The following is a 22,651-nucleotide window of genomic DNA, read 5'->3' as shown; positions in this document are numbered from 1 at the left end:
CAGCGGCTCCCTGAAATGAAGAGATTATTAAAAACACATTTGTTAAGAAACTCAAGCCATTGAAGGTACTGGGATTGAGTGCTGTATTCTCTGGATGCACATTTGTTCTGGATGCAGAAAGAACGTATGATTGGGCCTGTATTAAAAAATACTCCAACTTGTCAGAAATGTGCTAAAATGACAAGCCACGGGCTGGTGGTTGGGGATCATCTTGTCAGTGATTTAACCTTAAGTTCATTTTTAAGTCCAAATTTCATTCCTTTGAGGAAAAAGAGTGGGAGTAGGAAGAGGCTATTATAATAGAAATGCTGACAGTGCTAACTGTGGCTGTGTGAATTCACTACTATAATAAGACCTCAGCTGGCAGCCTAATTCCAAAGAGGTGATGTTATCCAGTAATAATGCAATCAGTTTGTTGGCTGTAACATAGGAAGGTGGGAATTGGTTTATTTTAATGCTATTTTTGGCCAAAATGTAAAAAATCTTCAAGATGCCAGGATCAAAGCAGGAGAGCTACCTTTCCTTTTAAAATAATAAAACCTCTGGAACATTTTTCACTTCAGTGCAGTTTTTAGAAAGGCATATTTTAAAAGGGACAGCTAGGGAGAATGCAAGCTTTCAAGCTAAGGATTGGAGGATGGAAAAGCCCAAGGGTGGAACATTGTTGGAAGTTTTCAGAGAGATCCTGAAAGCACAGTGGTCACTTTACAAAATAGAAGTTTTCTCCTGGGTAATTGCTGAATGAGTTTGCGTTGATTTTCAGCTATGAATTTCAAGGAAAAAGAGGGAAAAAAAAAGAATTGAAAAAGACAAGTGCCCTGTTAGTAATTTAGAATTATGCTGCAAGCATTAAAAAAAATTGCATCAGATATTAGAAAAAAAATTTGGAAATAACCATGTAAACTTCTGAGCTTATACAGTATTTTCCAGCCATTGCATCTTTCTTTTTGTAATTACTTTTAAAGAATAAACATTCTGACTTTATAGATAGCTTGCTCTCAAATTAGGAAAACTAGCACAAGTAAGACTGATTTGTGAGGCACATATTTCAGTGATACTGTGTTGGTGAAATTTTCTGCAGCAGATTTGTCAGTGATAATAGCGAGGTCAGGATTTTACCCAATCTGAGTGTAGTGCTGTTGCAGTAAATTACAAGGACAGAGACAGAACATGTTATCCATCCAATTCAGGTTTGGATTTTCCTGTTGTCCTCAATAGAGTTCCTTACATTTAGCCTGAATCAAGATTTACTGAGGTCAATGGGAATATCTGTGTTGAGGTCATGAACTCTTTGAAGGATCAAATCTTTGGTTTCTTCATGCTGCTCGGAAGCCCAACAGTATCAAGTCCAAGATAATATCTCAAGCATGTGAAGATAGTTAAAACAAAGTAAGTAATGACTGTAGCCAAATCGTAACTCATTTTAGCAGAGCACTTTGTGAGTAACAGAACCCTACAAGAATACTTGGGTGTGTCTGAGTCAACCAGTTCTGGAAATCCTATGATGTGCAGCTGCAGAAACTACACAAATTCTTGAAAAATTGTCAACAAAACCTGAAACGACCCTAAGGGTTTTTAATACAGATTTGTCAAAATTTCTTGAAAGTAATGTTTCCTGAGTTATATACAAGCTCTGTCCTGCTTACTAATAAATCACATTGCCCAGTAACTCATGATAAGTAGGCTAAAAGTGCTACAGTGACTACCTTGTTTACCTGATCTTCTTAAGGCAACATTAACCTTCTTTTTAGATTTGACATTTAACAAAACATTATAAATATTATAACCACTTCTGAATATGCATACTCTGGACTGTAGAAAATCAGGTTGGCATTTATTGTCAGGCTTCCATCCAAAAACATACGAGATAATTTGCATTATATGGCTATTGGCACTACAGAGTGACAAGTTGGAAGAGGTATTTTGAGAGCAGTTCCAGAGTTGCCTTAAACACTTGTTCGAAGTGAGAAAACAGATGTGATATAATGATAGTTGTTTTTCTTTTATTGTGAAAGAGAATACAAGCTTGTGATTACTGATTGGATATGAAATAAAACTTTATGGCTGTATGAACCGGACATAGCATGTCAGCAATCAAACAGGATGCCAGGGAAGCATTGCATATTAGCTCTGTAAAAAGAATCAAAGTACAGTTAATCACAGTTTCTGACAATACAAAAATGAGAGGGTACTGATTAAAATGATCAAATTTAGAATTAAATCCACAACAAAGAGTCAGTGGCAGAACTTCATTTCCGTAGGATATTGTGGATACAAGAAGTAGAAAAGATTCATAAAAGGATCAGAAAAATGCATTCAGGGATATTCATGTATGGAGACAGAGTGTGGTCGTCTGAATTCTGGCTGCCATAGAGGAAATCTGCAAACGTCTAGTTGTTGGAAATGCTAAGACATTATCAGGTTAGGGCTTGCTCCAAACGGTGTATTTTTTTTTTTTTTTTTTTTTTTTTTTCATAAGTATTAACTTTTGGTGACCACAGAGAGATTACATTAGCACAGTATAGACTTTTGGCTTCCTTGGTGAGTGCCTATAAAGTGAACTCGTATGTCATTTTTTGACAATATGCTGACATCTTTTTCTACTTTTTTCTTCACTCATTTATTCTTCTCTGCCTTTTGGATGGAAAATCCCTCCTGCATGGGCCAGGTTATACTGGATATCTCATACAGAAAAGTATCCTATTTCATACATAACTTACTCATGTTGCTGAAGCATGGTGAGTAATGAGTGCTGGAATTTAGCTTAATGTTACATTTTGCGTCTTGGATTTCTGTATCAGTTCATGAAGTACTCAGCCTACTGCAAGTAATTCTCTGCTTTTTTTTTTTTTTTTTTTTTTTTTTTTTTTCTACCTCCTATTTCTGCTCTTCTTCAGTTTTGTGATCCTGGAGAACATTACATCTTTGCAAAATGTTACATAATTGTATCAAAATGTTCCAAGCGCTGTACAAACACATAGAATGTCCTCGTGATGCAAAGGAGAGACCAGGGTTTGATTAGGCATGATGCCATATGGTTCTGGGCCCATGAGTCAGCAAAGGTCTTGGGTGTGCGTCATCTGCGTAGAGAAGCAGTGCTGGACTATTCACATTGCAAATGTAAAGCTTTAGATGATACCTGGCATTATTAGCCTTATGTCCACAAGGATTAAAACTGCTTTCCATGTGCCAGCGATGCTTTTGAGTGCAAGTCACAGGACCCCAAGTGCAAGGGCAAACTTGTAGTCGAAAAGAAGCTCTCCAGTGCACTAAGATGCTGATGTAGCATGCAAAGTGAGACATAGTCCTGGTCCTGATTTAGCTGTTGGGAGTACAAGCAGGCCAGACAAAGGGCATCTCAGAAAGAGGTGGAAAAACAAAGTCCAAAATCACAAACAACTTATTATCCCGTCTGGAAACAGGGGGAAGGGTGTGTCTATAACTGTTTTTCCCCTCAAATTTCAGCTGGGTTTGTACTGTAACTTACACAGTTCCACGTCAGATTTCAGGCTGTGTGTTTTCTTACAATCTTTCAGTGCTCTGTGGGCTTGGGGAGAGCTAGTGTACAAAGGTGTGTTTTTCCAGGGGTCTTTATTCCGTGCAAAGAGGTGGTACCAGCAGTTGCTGTTAGTTCTTCCCTTACAGGTAAAGACGGGGGGTTGCTGTGCAAGCAAGTCTTTTCTGCTCTGTTCCAGTTAAAAGTCAGTCCATCTAGATGAAACTGGGGAAAAAAATATTGTTACAGTTTATGTTTATTCTCAGGAAATGAGAAGGAGACGAGGAGGTAGGCAAGCATCCAGATCTGTACACCGGAATGACCAGTCTATTGTGTCAAGCCCTGACTTCAGACCTAGTGGGCACATGCAGTAGAAATGTGCTGAGTCCAATCTTGCTGATCAGATCGCAGTCAGTTGTGATAAAGTGTCTGATGCTTTCCAGGATTAATTGGCCATTTAGTTTGTGTTTCTAACCAGTCAATAAAGCTCAAACAATTTTCTTCTAGAAATCTGTATTAAAATTGCCTTATTCCTACATGTCTATATTTGGATGAATTGTAGGACCTTGGGGATATATGTAGAGTTCAGTTAAATTTTGACACAGCAGCAACTACATTTTCCTAATCTGTAAACAAGCTTTTATGCAAGATTCCTGGCACTAAAAGTCTGTTTGAAATTGAGTTGTGGAAGTGCAAGAGTTCATAACCCTCCTCTTGCAGCAGCTCAGTCAGTGCAAGCTGAATATTAAGCACCTGACTAAAGGTGGCAAGGTCTTCCTTAGTTACTTGGGCAGAGCCCTAGAAGACAGCAGCATTACTGCCATCTACATGGTAAAGGACATGGGTATTGCAGACAACTATTTCCTTTTACCTTTGTCAGGAAAAATTAATGATACATTTACAAAATATAGAATGGGGTGGGAAGGAAAGGAAAGTAAGAGGAGAGGAAGAGAAGAGGAGTCAGGTGACCTGGGAGGACTACAAAGATGCAATTCATTATTGCAGGGAGAAAATGCATGCAATCAAAGCTCAATTAGAGTTGAAGCTGACAATAAAAGTATGTTAACTGCAAAAGGATCAGAGATAACATTGGTCTGATAGTTATTGAGGATGGTCACCTCACAAATGTGGATGTAGATAAAGCAGAGTTTTTTAATGGTTGGTGAGCAGCCCTGTGGGAAGGAATCTGGAGACCTGGTAGCTTGGTGGCTAATTGTATATGAGTCAGCAGTGTGCCCTGGCAGGCGAAGGGCCAACTGCACCCTGGGGCACAGCAGGGCCAGCACTGCTGCCAGGTGAGGAAGTGGACTGTCCTGCTGTGCTCTGTGCCCTGTGGCCTCACCTCAAGCATGGTGTGTAGCTTTAGGCACCACAGTATAAGAAAGACATAAAACTATTGGAGAGCGTCCAAAGGAGGGCTATGAAGATGGGGAAGGATCTGAAGGGCAAGGTGAGCATGTGAAGCAGCTGAAGTCCCTAGGTTTGTTCAGCCCAGAGCAGGGAGCTGAGGGAAAGACTCATGGTGGCTGCAGCTCCTCACAGGGAGCGGAGGTGCTGCGCTGAGCTCTGCTCTGTGTGACAGCCAAAGCGCCCAAGGGAACAGCATGGAGCTGCGTCAGAGAAGGGGTAGCTGGGGTTTAGGGACCGGCTCTGCATCAGAGGGCTGTGAGCATGGAACAGCCTGCCCAGGGCTGTGCATATGGCCCCGAGCTGCTGGAGTTCAAGGACAATGCTCTCAGACATGGTTTGAATTTTGGGTGGTCCTGTGTGGAGCTGAGAGTTGGACTCGGTGAACCTTGTGGGTCTCTTCCAACTTGGGATATTCTGTGAGTCTATGAATAGCACAGAATAGAATGGAACTAAATAGTTCAGTTGGAAGGGGCCTACCAAGATTTAGTCCAACTGCAATGTGCTTTGTTATCCAAACACTTTCTCAGGCTGAGCTTCAAAGTCTTCAACCCGAGAATGGATTCAGCAGCAGGTATTAATGCTCTGCAGCTCACTAAGTTCATCTTTTGACAGGAATGGAAGAGTTTTCCATTGCAAGTCTTTACATCTTTGTTTATTTAGTAAGCATGGACCGCTGTTTTTGGCTTAATATATTAACAGTTATTTAGAGAATAATCTGGTGAGTACATTAGTTTATGTGTAGATTGTAAAATATATCTGGTCATTCACTTTATGTTAAGATTTACTTATGTGCTTTTGCTAAGTAACAAACAGCTCATACAGTTTGCTACACATATGAAGACCATGTGGTGTAAGGGGTTATAAATACATCAGTTAAAAACATTCCAGACGATTATAAATCATTATAATATGCAACCCTTGTGGTTTGATGAATAATATATTTACTAACTTACCACTTATCAGAGTGATTTGTGTCATACTTAATTTTATATTCAGTATAAGTTTTCTATAAGGCCTAAATTTGTTCTCTTTTGCCAGAAGGATTTATTTCTGAGTCAAAACTCAGTCTCTTTTGCAAAACAGGAAAATCAAAGAAGCATGATAATCAGTGTAAACTCATCTGAAGTGCTTTAAAAATAGCCAGCCCACCTACTGCTCTGTGAGATTAGATAGTGCAGCATACAGAAGCATAGTGCAGGGTAGCTAAGGAACCATGCAGTATGCAAGCTTTGAATCTCACTCGAAGCAGTGGCTCTCAGCAACACATTTGCTCCTGCCAGACCTTCTGCCTCTCACATTCCCACTCCCTTACTGCTGGGTAAGCAGAACATTTAATTCTGTCCATGGGAAACGGCACCGCACAGATTTTTGTCTCCAAATTGACAGCTTATAGTGGAAAGACTGGTAGCAGGAGGAGGTTGAAAAGAGTGAGATGGTGTTATTCAGATGCTGGTGTGGTGGCGGTGGTGTCACTTGGGTTGTCACAATGATGGCCTATGTAAACTGAAGTAAAATTCTAACAGCTAGGTCTGCAAAAGGCTGTAGACATCCCACTGCCCTGTGTGGGCCTTGCTAGGCTCCACAAAGCCATGCCTAGCTGTCATCTAACTCTGTAATGATCTCTGCTCTGCCAGGGAGCATGTCACAATTGCCTGATGGCTCTGGAAGGGGTCTCAGGCAAAACCTTTACTTGTTAGTCTTCTCAGCAGTGCTATACAAAAGGATAGCAACAGATACTATTTCTTGATGGATCCTGTGGTTTTTGTGGTGATCTGTAAGCACATAATGCATATACACTAATTAAATCAAATTTATCTACTTCATAGGAAGTATTTTGATTTTTTTTTCCTGTTCTTCCCTCTGTCAAGATTTCTCTGAGATCTTGTTATAAAACTCTGCTCATCTGTTTTTCTAGTTGTCTGTTATCAGTATTTTACCTTCAATTGATTCACGTGGCTGGCCAGCTTACCTAATTTCCCAATAAACAGTCTATTGGTGAAAGAGTTTTTGGCATGCAAACAGCATACATTGCAAAAGACACTCTAGGAGGAAGAGTGGTATGTATGTGCTTTACAGCACTGCTGCTTAGATCATGTGGTCACATAGCTGTATCTGTGGGGAATTTTGCACCAAAATAAACTTTGAAGTTGAGTCAAGCAAAGGGGATTTTCCCATCACAGATCAAACAGAATGTACTGTGCAGCAAAATGAGGAAATCTAGTCTCATGATTTTCAGCATCACTGATTTTGAAAGGGTTAACAACCTGCCAGTAACTGCATCTTATTAATGTAATGCATGTTGGCATTTCTTTTGCATATTCCTATTACGGAGTTTGATGAAACAGCTTTTGTTTGTTCACACTTGTGTCTCTTAAAATTTGTATATCATTAGAAAATCTTATTTTTTTTCTGCAACAGCTTGCACTTTCTTCTGTATGCAGGCAGAAGTCAACTCATTCTATTAGTTTAGATTATCATTTTAAGCTTGATTTAAATGGTGTATAGACTTTTAATGCTCCCGACAACTAAAATTGTAACCTGTTTACATGTTGAGATCTGTTAATTATCTGTCTGCAGAAGTTCACCGTCCAGGAATGAAGGGGGAAGATGATTGAACCTACATGATATGAGGCTCTTAACACATTTTTGAATACACTTTGAGGAGGTAGGAAAAAAGAATTGATAGTGTGAGTCCAAGTTAACATGTGGAATGACCTTTACTTTATCCAAATGGAAAAAAATTTTCTACTTTTTTACCTTTTTTCAGAGGTATATGGTGCCCTTTCATAGTGAATATATTCATAGGATGTAGGTTTTTAGTCTTTGTATTATTTTAGGTATCTTATTTAGGTGATACTGGATTTCCCTAGATGTTTAGCAACGTTTCAAAAAACCTCAGGCTGTGAGAGAGGAACTTGCTGTAGCCCATTTGTGTTCTGGTCTGCCAAATCTATAAATATGGATAAGTGTGTATCAGTGACTGTGGGGGGTTTAAAAAAAAAATAAAAAATTAAGAGGTGAGATTTTAAGCAATTTATATGTTAGACTATAATGTAGAAAAGAATGTGTTTATACAGTAACCTTCCTTAAATCAATGCATTAAGCCTGGTGTATTTTGTTAATATTATACCTGAAGTTGTCAATGGTTTATTTTTGAAATAGTAATAAAATACAACAAAAAATTCTAAATCTGGAGAAAATCCAGTAAATGAAGCAGTGGTGGTACAGGGAAATAGTCCTCTCCTCTCCTCTCCTCTCCTCTCCTCTCCTCTCCTCTCCTCTCCTTTTTCTGTTAGCATTTGTTTCCTGTTCATCAAATTATATTTAGGAGTGACCTGATATATTTTTTCCAGCTTGTATTATGAGGGTGGCAGAGAGAAATCCTTGCAGGGAGTATACTATGTAGTTATTGCAGTTTATATTCCTGCTTTTAAGATATATTTACTCCTTTGTGATTTTTCTTGTGTTTTTGTTTAGTTCCTTGAAAGGGTGTTGTTCTTCCATGGAATGCGGGTTTGTTTTTTTTTTTTTTTTTTTTTTTTTTTCCTTCTCCAAGCTGTAAATATATATACAGGTAATACTATGTAAACCTTTGAGTCAGCTGCTTCCACTTCTCATGTGTTGTAGACAATTTCAGAAAATTATTACTAAGACTTATAAGCTCAGAAATAAAATCTTGACTGTTTTTTGAAATGAAAATGAAAAGTTTTAACATATGTAATAAATATATATGTAAAAATCCCAGAGGTAACAGACAAGTAGAAATTTTACAGGGTTGTTATAGACGCAATGACATCTGTTTTTTATTGCAATTAATGAGTCCTAATATGGTGTGCCATTTTGTGTTATGTAACCATTTATTATTAATCTCCATCTCCTGTTACAAATCAATTCTCAATGCTTTTTTTTTTTCTTCTCATCACTCTTGAGATACTACGTAGCTATATATTTATGCCTATTGCAATCACACTAAAGATATTCTGCTGTATTAGGAATTTTTAAGTACTTGGAGATATATTCTGCATTCTTCATGAAGTAACTCTTGTCCTAATCATTACCAGGAATTGAACCTGGAACTACCAGAGCTAGAGGATAGCTTGAGAATTTGAGCTCAAAAAGGCTAAATCTTCTGGCTAGCAGTTGCAGGAGAGTCATGCTTTTTGTGGCTCTGGCAGAAGATGCAACTTGGAGAGGGAATTATGCTTGTGCAACTCCAAACTGCCAGAAAAATCCAGGGGAATTTGAGGGTTTGCAGGGAATGTAAAATTGGTCTCTTCCAGGAGCTTCCCAGTAAGCATGAAAGGGTTTTGTGTGTGTGTGTGTACATGTGTGTGATGGATAGTGAGAAATTCTAACATTTGACATTGCTAAGTTCATTCTGCAGCTTTTCATTAGTGATGGTGGAGTCCTTCAGCGAATCCCTTCAGGAGTAACCATTTGGCAGTTCTTAAACCCTTGTCTGTATATCATGTAAAGCTCAGAGTTACCACTCTAAAGGAAGACCTTGAAAAGTTAAATGCCATTGGAATTTAGTAATGTAGGCCACACTGTAAACTGTGGTTAAGTTGAGCTGAGGCCTGCTTCAGAGAAGAACCTGTATTTGATTAAACCCTGCCTCTAGCTAGATAAAAATGAGTTTGAAGTAGATTAATATAAAAACAGTTAAAAGCTTCCTCGTTGTTGTCAGTTTCCAAAATGAAACTTGTCAAGAGTTTGGCAGAAAGAGTTCAAAGGCAGATCTTATTCTGAGCTGAGAAAAACAAATCCAAGAAGCAAATAGCAATATGGATGGATCTTCTCATGTTTGGCTTAAATGAATTTTCTCAGTGTATGCTGTGGCTTTATGGCCTTCATTTCTACTTGCCAAGCCATTTTTTCTCCAGACTACAGCCCTTCAAGAGTTGTGTCTCATAATTTTGTCTAGCACAGAAATATCTTCTGTACTGCTTGGCCTATCTTCTCATGACCTTCATGAATCTTCTCTGACATTTACTGTGCATAATTATTATAACATAAACCAAGGGCAAAACTCAAAAGATAGTTTTGGACTCAGTGAGAAACTGTCTGAGAGAGAATTGAAATGGAGACAGCACAGTGGGGTTTTTATCAGAATTTTTGCTGGAATCTACTTCCATCTGTAACATTGGGTGGCACGTGACCACTGTGTAACACACACTTTGGCATGTTGTAGACACTTGCACATCTTGGTGACAAGATTGTGCAACATTTTTTGCTATTGATTTGAACATAAATTCTGTGGTCCCAATGATGAGTAAAAAATGGGACTCGTAGATCAAGTCCTACAAATGCTACCAAGTGATTATCAAAACCAATGTCATACTGGAAAGTTTGGGCTTTGACACCCTTGATACTTTTTTCCCATATCCTTTTGTATATACAACTAGGTCACGTTAGTGACCACAGGCATGAGTCTCCATTCCATTACACTGGTTTTATGCCAGAGTAACCACGCTGGTTTTCACTGTATAAAAAGACTGATGAGATGTGGTGAAAAATTGATCCCATACATATTCCAATCTCTGAGTGACTTAATATTTGTTGCTAAAACATTTTAAACCTTTAAAAACAACATTTCCACCAGTCACATACAGATTTAGAGTTTGCTGTCTCATGGCTTGCCAGAACTAGCAGCAAAAGCTGGGAAACAAGCATTTCTTTAATCATGGCAAATCATGGGGTCTTTAATTCTCAAATTTGACAGTCATCTAGGAAGGACAGTTAGTGCTTTGTATATTGACCTCATTGTTGAGGTCTTTTTCTTCCGATCTCTATTTTAGGCTAAAATAGTCATTTTTGTAGATGTAGGGTATTTGTTCCTTCTAGATGGCAGCAGTTTGAAATCAGTGGCAGACTTGAAATACTATAGATTAAGAGATAAATTAATGGAGAGTTTGAGAAAGGAAATGAGGCAGAAGTTAGATATTTCATGGGTCTGTAGGCTGTTTCATGACTACAGAACACTAAAGTTTGTTGTTTTGTATGTGGAGCAAATATGTATTTTTTCATAAGTACATGTATACAAACATACATAGTTCCTCTAATTTGCTAATTATTAACTTACTGCTCTTCTTGAACTGTAAAGGAAGACGTGTGGTTTCTTTAAATTTCTTAGGATATCAGGCTAGTTACTGCTTCTGTTAAAATTAGTTGCAAAGCTCTGGTTGACAGCAATAGGAGAAATCTTATTTTTGATGGTCGTAAGTTAATACACCTGACAAGCGGGACAGACTGTAGTATCAAAGGACAGCTTGCTTGCTGAGGAGGCAAGCATATGCAAAAGGAATATAAGGTCTGTTGTACTCAAGGCTTTGTTGCCACAGATTTCCTGTATAACTCAAAACTGGTTAATATGGTTCACTTTTCAATCTGTAAACTGAGAAGAGCACTATGTCCTTAGATTGAAAAGCAGTGATAAACTCAGATAATACAGATAATCTGTAGCACATTTAGTGGCTGGGAGGGATTTCCCATATGACTCAGGCATAAGCTTAGTCTGAAACAGCTGGGTAAATAGTCCTGGTGTTTCATTTATTATTAGTTAATTAGCTCAGTTAATTAGTAACTGGCAAAGTAGCAGCTGTTGATCCTGCTTGTTGTGTAAGAGAATTGTGACCCTTGGCCTTGTGTTGTGCTCCTAACGGTGTAGTGTTAGACAGCAAACTGATGATGCTGGAAGTCAATTATTGCCCATTTTTTTTTTAGATATATACTTAAGCTAATGCATATTAATGAGGTACACAATTGAAATGTGGTAACTTTCAGGCTGAGGCTCATGGAAGGCAAGGAACCTTCATTTCATTTGTAACAAAAATGAGCCAGTTAATGGCAGAGGATGCTAGTTTGGCTGACTTATAATATATTTTTCCTTGGTAATTTGATCCGAGCTCATATAAAGGTTTAGGTAAGAAATTGTGGTTGTTTTTTCTGGTGTCAGCATCCGGATTACATGAAAACAAGTCTGATAATATAGAAGTCTCAAGGTTTACATTGGTTAACAGTATTAATCTCTCCTTTTCTCCCTTCCAACTTCTACTCATTTAATATGGCTGAAGAAAATAATTGGTTCATCTGTTATAGGCTTCTATCCCAAACTGATCTGGGGGAGAAAAAAGAAAATTTCCTGCCAACTAGAAATTCTGAGAAAATTTCACTCTGGAAAATACTATACAAAAAACTTTGTATTTCTGTTCCCTGGTTCCTGCAGCTTCTCAGTGAAAATGGCATTTGACAGGTAACTGACTATTAGCTTTGTATTCATTTATTGGTTTTTTCGGGTTGTTCTTTTTTTTTTTTTTTTTTTTTTTTTTTTTTTGGCAGCATTGCTCTTAGGACTGCCTGGAAGTCTATTACAGGGCTTCCAAGCTCTTGGTTGGTATTTGCTAGTAGGTGACTGAAAAGTCTGGAACTGATGAAAATTATTGGGATTTCCATGCTCTCTTAGTGGGTACTCATAGATTTTTAAGGCTGACGTTTCCAGGACTTGGAACTTAGTGACTGAAGCCATGGAAGCTTGGTGTTTTCCCTCTTTGAGATACTCAGCAGGGCACACCTGTCTCCTGATTCCACTCCAAACTTATTTTTATTTCATGGGAGCCATAACCCACCTCCTTATCCAGCAAAAGATGGGTCTACCTTGCTTTCAGCTAGCTTTCTGGAGTATGGGTAGCAACCTAGTTGTGAAAGCGTGGAATTTAATGTGGACTAATTCCTGTATGCAGCTTACCCAGCTTCTTTGGGTGCGTCCTGCATGGCTGCTAGACCACAATGGAAACTACCCACGCAGCTTCAAACAGCTAATGATGCGGCCTCGCACCCACCACACCCAGTGTCTGGAAGATTCTGGCCCATCTTGTGGAGTAACACTATGCAGTGTTACAGCATCTGGCTTTGGCAAGTCTACAGGCAGAGTCTTTGAAACAAAAAACAAAACTATGCATCCTCACCACTGTTTCTTCCCTTGTTTACGTGATTAAATGCTGCAGTGTACACATGTGGGCAAGAGCAGGAAGGCTCAGGGAAGGGAGGTGGCAGAATTACCATCCCAGCAGGTGTTCAAGAAATGTGGAGATACGGTGCTGAAGGATGTGGTGAGTGGGCATGGTGAGAATGGGTTCACAGTTGGACTAGATGATCTTAGTGGTCTTTTCCAACCTTTGTGATTCCATGGATGCATCTTAACAATGGTTGCAAAGAAATTGTAGTGGGTCAGTACCTTGCAGGCTCTGCTGCATGAGCTGATCCACATCTTCCAGCTACACCTAGAGTTTCACACATATTAGGCAGAGCTGGTGTTTGTGGTGTGAAAACTGTCTAAGAGGTGTCAGATTTGTCCTTCAGAACTGAGAGTTTTATCAGACATTTTTACAGGCAGATTTGCAAATGCATCTATCCCAGAAGTCTGCATCTCCGTATGTGTCACCACAGCAGCAGTGTCTTTCCTTGTCACCTTTGTACACTGATGATACATATCTCTTGTGATTGACATGCAGGCACAGAAAAAAGTTTTCTTGCTATTTTGCTTCTTGCTTGTGTTGCTTCAAGTATACTTCTCGTGCTGAGAAACAGAACACCTTCTATTTCTTTTACTACTCCAGTGACTTAAACTTCACAGATCTTGGTCTGCAGATGTCTGGAGGTGGCCAAGATAGCAAATGCTTTCAGAAGGAAGATGACAGAAGAAAGTAAGAATTGTTTTTGGTCTTCTTTGGCAGGCTAGGTCATTCCTCTGTTTCAAACACTTTTGCAGAACACCTTGCTCTGGGAGAATGCATCTGATCTTCCTTGGTTGAAGTGATTGTGTTTCTCTTGTGCAAATACCTATGCCTGTGAACAGATTTGAGCCCATAAACACTGTTTTGGCTGCTTTGTTTGTCTTTGAAGATGACTGCCAACTTTTGACTTCCACATCAGGAATCTTGTGTAAGACCACATGTGAAAGAAAAGCATCCATGTAACATTTAAAAATCCATTGTTTTGTTAGTTAAGAGGAAATGCAGTTAGACCAGTATTTTATGGCTTTCTCACAGCTTTCATGATCTTGCAGGAGCATGTAATCATAGAGTATTAAAAGGAAATCCAAGCTACTAATTCATCTGTTATCTTGTTTAGGGGAAAATGCATGTGATGGGAGAATTGGTAGGATTAAGTTGCTACAAGAAATTGTAACCTTCTGCTGTGTTTACATGTAGGAAACTTGATAATGTTAGCTGTCTCTACCATAAGGGAGCAGAAGGATGTTTTCATGCCTACGTTTTATTATGAATTGAAACATGATGCCGTAGGCACAAAGCATAGTAAGAGAGTGTGTGTAAACACTAGTATACGTATTCACATATATACATGTGCATTCTTCTGGCGCATGTATATTTCTTTCCAGATGCAGTTGGAGTCCTGGCTGCTGTGAGAGTTTGATGGCTTTCTTGTGCAATGTGGGTGTTTATCATTCTGCTGTAATTGTTCATGTTGTGATGAGTTTCCACTTGGGAGCCATTTTCAGGCACATGTTCCTGTCAACCAAGGTCAGCACTGAGCCAGAGAAGCAGAGCACAGGTGGTATGTCATAGTTAGCCTCTTTCTTTTGGCTTCAGACTGTGGCACTTCTCAATTTAATTTATGATTAAACCATTGCCCTGAGATAATACAAAAATATTAGCGTATTTTTGCCTGGATTTCAGAGAAATGGTTCTTTAAATAAACAAGGGAAAAAATGAGTGAATGCATAAAAAGGGACTCAGGACCTGACCAAAATCCTGTGGAAAGACTCTTTGGATTTCAGCAGGCTCTGCTTGTCCTTAATGCACACTCGGTTGTGTCTAATCCCAGGTGGGAGTATCACATTTTCAGGTTGCAAACAGCTCCTTGCCTCTCATAAGCTGCAGTGCTGGTGGCAGTGGAGAAAGCCCAGGGTGATGGGAGAGTTTGTGGCAAAGAGTGATTTTTTTTTCTGCTTGGATGGCAGCTGGATTCTAAACAAAAAGGCCCTAAGGGGAGAAATACATCAGGGTCATTACTGTCATTTGGCAGTTACTAACTTGTATTCTTGAAAGAAACTGTTAACACAATTTTGCTGATTCTTGCCAAACTGCAAGGGCAAGCTGGCTGTATTTTTGGAGCCAGAATGGGACCGCAAGCTTTAGAAATCTTCTTTACAGTCAGCTGATCAAAGAATATGGGAAACTGTGTTTGGATGTTAACCTTCTTACCTGCAGAAATCCATGCTTGTGTATGCATTGTGTTTTTGTCAATTTTCAGTGTGGGCTATCAAAAGTTCCATCACATTTTTAGTTGTCCTTGAATGATATTATTAATAACCTATTATAAGGTAATGCTTTAAGAGCAAGGATGTTGATTTGTTGAGTTGGATGAGATTTTTGAGCTGTTTACAATGTATAATGGTGCTGATTTTCACTTGAAATGGATAAAAGTCAGATTTGAGCTCTGTTGATCAGATTTTTCTTGTTAGAACTGCACCTCCTTTCCAGAGTAAAGGAATAATTTCTTATTCCTTCCAAGACCTTGATGTTTCTTTCAGTTTGTTCTGTTTAGCCTGGAACAAACAAGACAAAAATTCCTTCTCACTGTGCCTAAATTGCCAACATCCATGACGTGGAAATTCAAGCCCTAAGAAACAGACCTTGAACAGGGAAACCTCTGCCCTAAGGGATGTCATGACTTGGGATTTCCTGTGACTCCATTTGGTGGTACTGCCCTTATGTTGTGGCTTCATCTGGCAAAAGCAGTGAGAGGGCTACCTTATGGGGTGCAGGAGAAGAAATGGAGAAGAAATAGTGATTGTCTACTGGGCAGGCTTGATGTGTTTCTCTCCATTATGTATGCTTGCTGCCCAGAACCTGGATATGACAGAGTGGCCACATGGTACAGCGAGAGAATATTTTTTTATCACAGTGACAAGACTGTTTTGCTATATGTGATTGGCACTGGTAGTAATGGTAGCCTGGAGTTCAAAACTGGCAATAAGCCCCAGCAGGAGGCAAACTGTAGAATTATATAATTGTTAGGATTGGAAAAGACCTCCAAGATTGTCTAGTCCAACTGTTCACCTAGCGTAAATATTTCCTCACTAAATTATGTCTCTCAGTACAACATGTAAATGTTTCTTGAACGCCTCCCGGGATGGTGACTCAATCACCTCCCTGGGCAGCCCTTTCTGGCACCTGACCACTTTTTTGGAGAAGACATTCTTCCTAATATCCCTGGTGCAACTTGAAGCCATTCCCCGTAGTCCTGTTGCTAGTTGCATGGCAGAAGAGGCCGATTACCCATCTTGCCACAACCTCCTTTCAGATAGTTGTATAAAGCGATAAGGTCTTTGAGCCTTCGCTGCTCCAGACTAAATAATCCCAGTTTCCTCAGCCACCCTCGTAAGACTTGTACTCCAGACCCCTCATCAGCTTTGTTGCCCTTCTCTGGACCTGCCCCAGGGCCTTGATGTCTTTCTTGTGAGGGTACAAAAACTGAACACAGCACTCAAGGTGAGTACAAGGGGACGATCACCTCCCTGCTCTTGCTGGCAACGCTATTTTATATACAAATCAGAATGCCATTGGCATTCTTGGCTACCTGTGCACTCTGCTGGCTCATGTTTAGCTGAACACTGACCAACATCTCCACATCCATTTCTTCTACACAATCTTCCAGTCACTCTGCCCAAAGCCTGTAGTGTTGCCTGGGGTTTTGCAGGGCCAGCACTTGTCTTGCTGAACTTCGCTCCATTGGCCTCATCCCAGCCATCCAGCCTATTCAGATCCCTCTGAAGGGCATTTCTACCCCTTCCTCCCAGCTTGGCGTCATCTGCAAACTTACTGAGAATCACTCTTTCCCCTTGTCTGGGTCTTCAATAAAGATATTAAACAAGACTGGCCCCAGTACTGACCCTTGGGGAACCCCATTTGTGACTGGTCACTGGCTGGATTTAACTCCATTCACCACCACTCTCTGGGTGCAGCTCTCCAGCCAGTTCTTTACCCAAAAAAGAGTGTACCTGTCTGAGCCATGGGCTGCAGGCTTCTCCAGGAGAATACTGTGGGAGACTGTATCAAAGGATTTGCTGAAGTCTAGCTAGACTATGTCAGCAGCCTTTTCCTCATCCACCAGGTGGTTCACTTGACTGTAAAAGGAGATCACATTGGTCATGCAGGACCTGCTTTTTGTGAACTCATGCTGGCTGGACCTGTTCTGCTGGTTGTCCTGCATATGCTGTGTGATCTCACTCAAGATGATCTGTGTATGTGGTGCAAGAGTAATCTGGAATCTACCTTAGTGTTTCACCTTCATGAAACAGTGCTTCACTTGGGAATTTTCGCTGTGATTGTCTATAATTCAGTTATGCCACATAAATATTGTTTAGATGCCTAATTTCAGCAAGTTCAGTACAATCCAGTCCAGCAAATGCAGTAAGTGACATCCCTGGAAGCATATAGAATAGATTTTCCATTGCACCGAGACACTTGTTTTACTGAGACTAAGTTGATGTTTTTAATATGATATTGAATTTGTTTGAAATACTTGACTGTGCCAAGCCTTGCAAAATTGAAGGAAAGAAAATTCAGTAAATGTATGGTACAGAATTTCTTGTATGCGCTGTGAATACTGGCACAGAAAGAAACCGGATTAGCTGAACTCTACTGATCTTGTAGAGTATGTCATATGTTTCTTTCTTACACATTTAAAGAAAAATATCCTGAACTCATTTTCTTGATGTCAGCCTGGAATGAATCGGCTTTATCCAATGATGTTAAACTACTATTCATGCTACTGAAACAGTTGCGTTTTATTACCTGCTTGATGCAAGCCATGAGTAATACAGAGAGTATTAAGTATGTGTTCTAGTTTCTAGGATGCAGAACGTGTGATGCAATCCACTACAGGGTTTATGCATATATGCACTGAGCATATTTTTGAGCTACTGTACTTTGAAATCTGTGCCAGACATCTATGCAGCCAGACAGTAAACAAAGAACACGATACCTTAGGCCAGGAACCTTCAACAGCACAGAGGGCTTACCTCAGAGACTACAAACAGGAAGCGTAGCATGCGTTAAGTCACAAAGGTCAGTAGGCCAACGGAGAGCAGTGCTGTGCCCATGAGTTAGGTACGCATATGGGATCTGAAGGCACTGGGAGTTTTGCCACTGATTTAAAAAGGGGTGAGACTTCAAGAACTGTATCTACTGCCACTTAATTCCATTGGCATTAGTGAAATTGCTTCAGATTTGGTTGAGATTGGATGCAAAAAGTGAATCTGATCTCTTGTTAAAAGGAATTGAGAAATTTACATTTATTGCTTCATTCAAAAAACATTTTTCTGTGCCTGTGAAATACTTTATGAACATTTTGCCTTAATTTATGTAAGAGTGCTCTTCAGCTAAACTCACATTCTGATGCCACTGAACACAGATTCTACTGCATGAGAAAATATTATAAATGCAATGAATATTAACTGCAGCCTCTTCCAGATCCCAAAATGGGACTTTAAATTACAAAGTTTTGATATGTGGCTTACATGTTCCTGGAAATTCTGTGAAATTCATCACAAGATTGAAGAAAGCATTTTTTTTTTTCCAAAGCCAAAACTAAGGTTAGGAGCTAAGCTTGAGACAATCTGGTCTGGCTGCACAACTTGTTGTAGACTTCAAGGAGGCTTGAAGAACTATTTCACATTCCTCAGTTGCAAGTGAATACATAGTTGTAATGAAAAGAAAAAATAATAAAAAATAATTCTTATGGAAATGAAAAATCAAATATAAAATATATTTATAGAAAGCAAAGCTGCTGAACTATGACAATACTTCTGTTTTGGTGTGGGTTTTTTTTTTTTTTTGGTAGAGATTTTACATTTAGTTTTTATGTGATTCAATTTTTTTTTTTTTATTTATTTGTATTAATGATTAATATGACGTGTCAGAATAATGTAATGGATAACTAATGATACTGTCCTCAGAATCATCAAAATTAAGTTGTTATGCCTGATGGGAAATGTAGTTTCAGATCTTTTCTTCTCATGATAATGAAAAACATTCATAATGTCAGAAATCTTTTTCCTTATGTGCCAAACAGTACAATGGAGAAATTTGGAGAGTGTTTACAGCTCTTGGCTTCTCTCTTTGGAATATCTGTACACTGGCTCTACTCAAGCAGGAAAACTAATGTTCTTAAGGAGGTAGAGGAGAGAATGAGTAGCAGAAGATGCTAAATTGCAGAGCAGTCAAATAGGAGGAAAACTACCAAATGGGATTTCTCCCAGTTGATGATGTCCATAGTCCAGAGAGTTAAATCTCTGAACTTCATCCAATATCAAGAGGAGATTCATAGGAAGACTGATGTTTCTGCCAGTGTGCTTTCTGGGAAAATGAAAAATATTATCAAGAATTGGTCCTTGGACATCAGTGATGGTTCTGCAGTAAGAAAACAGACCAGTAACTGACTAATTTAAAGGTATTAGTCATACTGATATTCTCCTGTCTTCCTTTCTGTTGTCCCTTGGAAAAATAAAGTAAAAATCATGGATCTATTTGCTGGCTTTACAGCATACAAATATGCAGTAGTCTAAAGTTTGGTGCAGTACCTTGCCCATAGGAGCCAGCTCTGCATTCTAATCTTGGACTGTCAGATCAGATATATAGAAAAAGAAAAAAGATATAAAAGCCTTTCATCATTTTCTTTGCAGTTGCCATTCTGTATGAAGAGAATTTTCTGAGTGGAGTTTTGAGTTTGAGATTCTGCATTTTCCTCAGGGTTCATCTGAGGTGTCCACATCTGCAGCCTTCAGCAGTAAATACGAGAGGAGATCTGAAAATAATGCCTCCTATTTTGTTATGTTGGCCCATGATGTCAGAGATGGATGCTGGTGGTATGGAAGTAGAGGTTGAACATTTTCACCAATATTCCATTACATTTTGTTACTGTGAAACATATAGGCAGAGGGGCAGTCTGACAAAATGGTGTCTGACATGGAAATGTGCATGAAGCAAAGGTGTGTCACTGAATTCCTCCATGTGGAAAAAATGGCACCCACTGACTTTCATCAATGCTTGCTGAACATTGATGGAGACCAAACAGAGGATGTGACCACAGGTGATGGGTGGCATGTTTCAGCAGTAGAGACAGTGGCAGTGGGTCACCTTCTCTGATGCAGATTTTCACGAGCATGGCATGCAGATTCTTGTTTATTACTGGTGAAAATCTGCAGCTAATGGTGGTGACTATGTTGAAAAATAGCATTTTGTAACAGAGAATTTGTTGTATCAAACAGTGTTATTGTGCTTGTTGTAGTATTTTCCTTGGAAATAATAGGAGGTATTACTTTCAGAGTGACATACTTATCTGTCTGAGACTTCTTAAATCAAGGAATTGTTTTTTGTCCAGAACTGTAAAAGACCATAAGGTCTGATCAAGGACCAGAGAGATGGTTTAAATTCTCAAGATTTTGCGCTGTGTGAATGCAATGCTCTCATTATGTGAGAAGAGACTTTAGCTTCAAGAGCTAGGTTCGCTCTCTTCCCTACAGGCTTATTTTTTTTTTCTCTCTCTCTCTCTTTTTTTTTTTTCCTTCCAAGACTGAGAGCAATATTACTGTGAAAACATGGCTTCCCATGCTCTCTATATGTTGTGTTATATGATGGTCATGTATGTGGTTTGTAAAAGGGCAAATAAGGCTCTTTAAGCAAGGTACAAATAACAGAATTTTAAGCGTTCATCAGCTCCTTCACGGGAGGTCTATTTAGTTAATACTAATGAAGCTTTTTTTTTTTTTTTTTTTCCTTTTTCCATTTTAACTGACATAAGTTCAAGCTTGTGTTAGCTGCTTTTGTTATAATTCACTTTGGCTTTTCTTCAGCCCTTGCCCTTTGCCTTAGTGATCTCTGTTTTCCTTCCATCTGTAGCTTCTTTTCTTACGTTTCTCTTGAGCAGATTCCTTCCATCTACCACAAGAATGGGTACTCAAATCAATTGTTGATTGAAATCCTGGCTCCCTGGGTGTTTCCCTCTGCTGCCTTTAGTTGTGTCAGGATTCAAGATACATTTGTTTTTCTTTCTTGCCATTACACAAATACTGCTCCCCAGTAGGACTTTGAAGTTTGTATTGTATTCATTAATAAGATTTTAAATCTTTTCAAGACAGTCCCTCTTAGCCCTTCTCCACCAGCAGGATGTGTAGCCCACTGCATATGAATTGGTTCCGGGAGTGGGGCCAGGGAGCATAGGAGCAGGGCTGGGCCAGGAAGCTGGGATAGCTGTTTCTCCAAGCATAGGAGAAGAGACTTCTGGGCTCTGGCTTTAGGGCTGAGGAGTGTGGCCATCTGTGCTGAGCATGGGTCAATCAGCTCCTCATAGTGCCATCAGCAGTAATGGGGAGTGGGGTCAGTAGGACCCTAGGGGGTCACAGTTTATAAACCAGCTGGGATTTCAAAAGTTAGTTTGACCGAACCGGGACGAACTGTCTCCAGCACAGTTTTGGCTACCCACGACCTCTGTTGGCTCAGTCCCCTCCTTCTAATGCCAACGCATTGCCTAATGATGTCAGCGGGTGTTTTGGGTTTGCAAGGAATGCAGGAATGGGTTCTCTGAAGAACAGAATGTGTATGTAGAAATGCTTTAAAACAGACTCTTTGCAGAAACTTTCTTTAAACATTTTAACAAGAAACCTGAGCTTCTTCCAGTTCCTTGGATGTTGTTTTTAATAACTATCCTTGCAGGTAGGTCATATTCTTCCACATAATTTTGTGAAATGCATGTGAGGAGAAATATCTCAGGAGAATCTTTTTGTCCAATACAGCATTCATGCACTGCCTTTGAAGTCTTTGAGACTTCAGCAGCTTAAGTGCTTTTCTGAATTACAAATTTTCACATCAGCATGGCTATTCTAGTGATTCTTCTGTTGAGATGATAATTTCTCTCAAGCATTAAAGAATTCCAGCTCTACTTGATTTTTGTCCTAGCATTTAACAGTATGGTACTGTGTTGTTGTACCACAGTACTGGAGTACTGTGTGCAGTTCTGGGTTCCTCAGTTCAGGAAAGACAGGGGACTTCTAGAGGGAATCCAATGGAGGGCCACAAAGATGATTGAAAACTGGAAAATCTCCTTTATGAGAAAAGACAGAGATAGCTGGGGCTGTTCAGCCTGGAGAAGAGAAGACTGAGAAAGGATCTTATCAATGCTTATAAATATCTAATGTGTAGATGTCAAATGGATGAGGCCAGGCTTTTTTTGGTGGTGTCAGGACAAGGAGTAATGAACACAAACTGGAACATAGGAAGTTCCATAGGCACGTGAGAAAAAACTTCTTTACTGCGAGGGTGACAGAGCTCTGGAACAGGCTGCCCAGAGAGATTGTGGATTCTCTACCTCTGGATGTTCATCTGGAGATGTTCAAACCCTGCCTAGGTGCTTTCCTGTCCAACTTGCTGTAGTGAACCTGCTTTAGCAGTAGGGTTGGAGTGGGTGATCTCCAGAGGTCTCTTCCAACCCCTACAATTATGTGATTCTGTTTCTGCAAAGGACTTTGCTAGGCTTCGTACTCTCATTGGTTGCCTCTGAGCAGAATGGAAAGGAGTCACCATGCCATTTCCTCAGAGTGTATTTCCTGCCATGTTTAGCATATCTTCTAATTCTCTCCACTACTTTCAAGTAGCTTCCCTTCCCTTCCCTTCCCTTCCCTTCCCTTCCCTTCCCTTCCCTTCCCTTCCCTTCCCTTCCCTTCCC

At 39.6% G+C, this 22,651-nt stretch overlaps 1 long non-coding RNA gene across 5 annotated transcripts in view; it reads left to right on the top strand.

The window, feature by feature from the left end:
* The window catches only part of LOC122180878, a 397,042-nt gene that overhangs the window by 118,832 nt on the left and 255,559 nt on the right, over positions 1-22,651 (top strand). The window contains exon 1 of one of the 5 annotated variants that reach the window (XR_006179253.1): positions 7,508-7,571. The exons of the other annotated variants lie outside the window; for them this stretch is intronic. This is a non-coding gene — a long non-coding RNA (uncharacterized LOC122180878). Of the gene's footprint in view, positions 1-7,507; positions 7,572-22,651 lie in introns of those variants that run through there. 5 annotated transcript variants of the gene reach the window in all.

Source organism: Lagopus leucura, unplaced genomic scaffold (assembly GCF_019238085.1).
Source record: "Lagopus leucura isolate 7727_CA_CO unplaced genomic scaffold, USGS_WTPT01 Super-Scaffold_1, whole genome shotgun sequence".
Taxonomy (NCBI): domain Eukaryota; kingdom Metazoa; phylum Chordata; class Aves; order Galliformes; family Phasianidae; genus Lagopus; species Lagopus leucura.
Note: the sequence above shows the minus strand (reverse complement) of the source record. Positions and strands in the feature narration are given on the sequence as shown.